Source organism: Haliaeetus leucocephalus, unplaced genomic scaffold (genome assembly GCF_000737465.1).
Source record: "Haliaeetus leucocephalus isolate CR32 unplaced genomic scaffold, Haliaeetus_leucocephalus-4.0 Scaffold190, whole genome shotgun sequence".
Classification (NCBI taxonomy): Eukaryota; Metazoa; Chordata; class Aves; order Accipitriformes; family Accipitridae; genus Haliaeetus; species Haliaeetus leucocephalus.
In genome coordinates, this window is record NW_010972626.1 from 956,513 (window position 1) to 960,555 (window position 4,043).

A 4,043-nucleotide genomic window follows, 5' to 3' on the forward strand; every position below is an offset into this window, starting at 1 on the left:
GCCTCTGCCGTGATAGCTGTGCAGTGGTGTGGTCCCCACGGACCCCCCAAAATCCCCCGTCCTCGGCTTGGGCAGCTCCGGGAGCCGGCTCCCGGCGCTGCGTGGCTGGCAGCCGCTTTGCCCACGCGTGTCTCTGGGAGCCGCAGCGCCGGTCTAAGAGTGACCCCCAGTGTCGGGCAGCTGGGTAAGGCAAGCTGCGGGCCCCCCCGGGCTCTGCGCCCGGGATTTAGCAGGTGAAGCGATGGAAATTAAACCGTAATCCCCGCAGCAGAAGCGATGCGCGGAAGAAGCGAGCAGTGGGAAGAGCACGGCTGCGCGCACGGCTGCAGTTGAAGCAGCTGCTACATTAAGTCAGGAAGAGGTTTCTGGGAGCTGCTGCTTTTCAGTGGCAAGGCTAGGTTGCCACCGTCCGTGTAATCAGATTCCTGGAGCGAAGGTAATGATTCGGCCCCAGTGGGATGCTTTGTGCTGGGAGAGATTTACTTGCGTTTTGTGAAACGCCTTAAAAAGCAACGCTGCTTAAAGCAGTTAAGGTCTTGGAAGGGTAGGAAACCTTAGGCAGATTGGGTGCCCTGAAGTCATCGGCTAGTGTTTGCGGAGTGCTTTGGAAAGGATTTGCCATGTAAACGCTAGAGATCGTTACAAAAACTGGGTACGGGCATTGACAGGGAGAGGATCCGATTGCCAGCAGCGGGCCCTGGGCAGGGGTCTGGCATCTCCAGTTGCACCCGTCACAGGGAGGTTGGTGCCATATAGCTCCCCAGTCAGACAAGTAGGACAGCAATCCAACTTGAGATGGGTTCTCTGGATTCTCTTTTCTCAGATGTCCCCTACGGTTTTTCATTAATAAATTTCATCGTTTTTCTTCTTGCTGCTCTTTCTTGCAAAGCTTATGTAGTCTGCTCAGTTGTGTTAATTAATTTCTTCAGCTACTGGCTTTCCACATTTGGTTCTTGACAAGATACTAGCAAGAAATCCAAAATCAGACCCAAAAAGAGATTTCTCACATGGCACACACAAAGTTTCATTATGTATCATAAATTCCCTGTTATTTCTATGCCAGGGCTCTCTAGCTCCTAGTGTGAGTACTTCTTAGTAATAAAAATTAAGGTCTTACTCAATTTGAGTGGTGCAAAGGTAGTCAAGACAGCAGGGTTTGGGACAGGCTGCATCAGAGGATTGCAGACCCCCTTGAATATTTTGGTTCTGGCTGGGATATTGACTCATCAGAAATTTGTCCAGGAGACAGTGCCTCTGGAAGCCCAAAACTGGTGGTTCAATATTCACTGTCATTACCTGAGTTGGCATGACAACATTGTTTGACAGGAGAGCACAACAGCTAAAAAGTTGTGTCTTCAAATCCTGAGCGAAAGATTAATTTGTACTGCTGGCACTTGCTCTGCAGGGGAGGCAGAGAAGGCGGCAGGGAGGAAGGATGCCGCAGCTTGGTCCAGGCAGGGAGCGAGGCTCCCTATGCCAGTTACTAGGAGGCAGATCCTCCTCCTGCTTTCTCCCCAGGTGCTGCTAATGAAGAAGAATTCAGCCACCTTAACTAAAAATAACTTTCCCACAGCAGGAAAAGACCAGCCGGTGCTCCTGCTGGATGACTGTTTAGTTTGACAGACCTTGCATTCAACAGTTAACAGCCAGTATGTTTACAGGCAACATTTTTTTTGGCTGCTGTCCCCTGCATGTCACTAATGTTTAGCCAAACGAACTGGGAGGATTATAACAGACAGGGACACTGGTGCAAGTGACAGGCGCAGAGACAAGTGCTGCAAGAAGCTAATTTACACATCGAGTTTCACAGCCTGAACCTCCCTTCCTGCTCTATAAGCTCATCAGCTGCTGCTTTATACCCGCCAGCCAGCTTTCATAAAAATGAGGGAGCTCACAAAATCTTTTTTTTTTATTTTTTGCCTGCCTGCTTCGACAACAGATTCTAATAAAAACCACTTTTTAATATTGTTGAAAATAAGTCCTCTTTTATGTGGAAATGTGGAATTAATGTAAATAGTTTGTGCTGCTCTGATTCTCTTTAAGGGCTGCTTGGCTGTTAGCAGTCCCTGCGTAGCCTTTCAAGTCACTCAGGAGACACTGCCTGCTGCTGAGACGTGGACTGATCTCAGAGGGGTTCTGCATTCTCGCTTGCCTCTCCCGGGGTGTTCTCTGCGCTATGTGACAGTTGTTTTCTCAGAGAGGGATCAGCCATATTTCAGAAAATGCAACACCATCTGCAGCTGCAAAATTGCCACTGCCTTCCTACAAAATAACATGGTTATAGGGGTGACCATAATACAAGAGCTCTGCAAGGGAGCCCTGGCATCCTGGCTTCGCCTGTGTAAGGTGCTTTGCCTCTTGAAACTGTCCAAGGCCACCCTGCACAGTCTCAGGCGCCTGTGGTCGTGTATCTCCACCCCCGTGTGCTGCCACAGAGTGTGAGCCTGCATCTGCACTGGGTCACTGAAGCACATATGGCTGCTTAGGGCTGACCCACCCCTGCCCTCATCACCTGAATACGCACATCAATTTTGGAAAGCAGCATAAAGAGTGAGAAACATATACTGTTGTGAAAAGTATTTATTAAAATTTTCAAAATCAAATTTTTCTTACCATTTTCACTTCGTTGGGGAAATTAAAACAACCACCAAGTTTTTCAGCTGCAGAAATGCTGTTCTTGAGCCAGTTCTAGTTCTCCTCTGTTTATGAGACAGTATAAGTTTTCACTGCCTAATAAAAACAATCATCTGTATTCTGTGGCTGCAAGCAACAACACTGTGAGAGAGTGGAGCAAGTGGAGAAGCTTTTGGAGGAGAATATGAATTATCTCAGCCAGAGAACAAAGCACAGAAGGACCCCTGAGCACCGAGAGAAATTGTAGAACAACGTATCAGGCATGTCTCCGAACCTCTGCAGTTTAACTGGGAGACTTTATGCTTTTGAGAAAAAATGTCTTACTTGAATATTCCCATAGGTACATTCTTGCCACTTATTTCTGCGATTTAAATTGTTGCTCATGTTTTTTAAGGCCAGGATGAACGGACAAGCATTTTATCAGCTAAGTTGGATTGAGGAACACAGGTAATATCCTCAAACCACTGAGACTTGTGGTATGGCTCTGCAATGAGCAAGAACATTAAAGGCTGCTATAAAGAAACAAGCTCCTGTGCCCTCAGCCGGACAGAATTATAAAAATCCCCACAGCGTCCTCAAAGCACTGAATTAACAGAAGAGAGAGCTGTAGTTTAATGTGATGGATAGAGCCCCTGGGCTCCATTGCAGCGGACGCTGCTGTCCCTCCTCCGGTGCAGACCGTCAGGGCATGCAGTACCTACAATTTCTCAAAACGGGCAAGCGTACTACCTCACCTCCCCCAGTAAAATAAGTGAAAATAATTACATACTTAAATCTAGGTGTCGGGCTGCTTTGCTACACAGAAATACATCTGCGATCGTCAGAGTCCTTGAAGTTAAAGAGAGGTTTGAGTTACTGACATAATTTGTTCCCTGAGGGCTATGGAAACGAACAGAGAGGCACATCTGAATAATAACTCCAGGACCATACAACTTGTAACAGGAGCAAGCATTGCTCCAGAAGGCAGGCACGATGGGAAGCCAAAGATCTGAAATGTTTATAACCTATACAGCGATCAGGCAGGATTTGTTTGGGTTTTTTCCCCAGGCAGCAGCCCATCAGGGAGATCTGGAGGCAAGCTCTTCTGTTTTCACTTCGCTCAAGCTTATTTTAACGTAACACTGCCTGTGGGCCAAGTCAGGGTCAGGGTCTGGGCCTTGCGGCAGGCCGAGGCGGCCTCCCCGCCCAGGCCCCGTCTCCCCCCACACCCAGCGGGGACGAGGCTTCCCTCCGCCCGATATTTCGGTCCGGAAGGGCCACCAGCTCACCCGGCACCCGGGGAGGACAGGTGGACGGCAAGGCCCGGCTGCCCCTGAGGCGAGAAGCTCCACAAGATGGCGAGCGCGGGCTCCGGCGCCCTCCCCAAGATGGCGGCGGGCGGTGCGGCGGCCGGGACGCGGGGCCGGGGC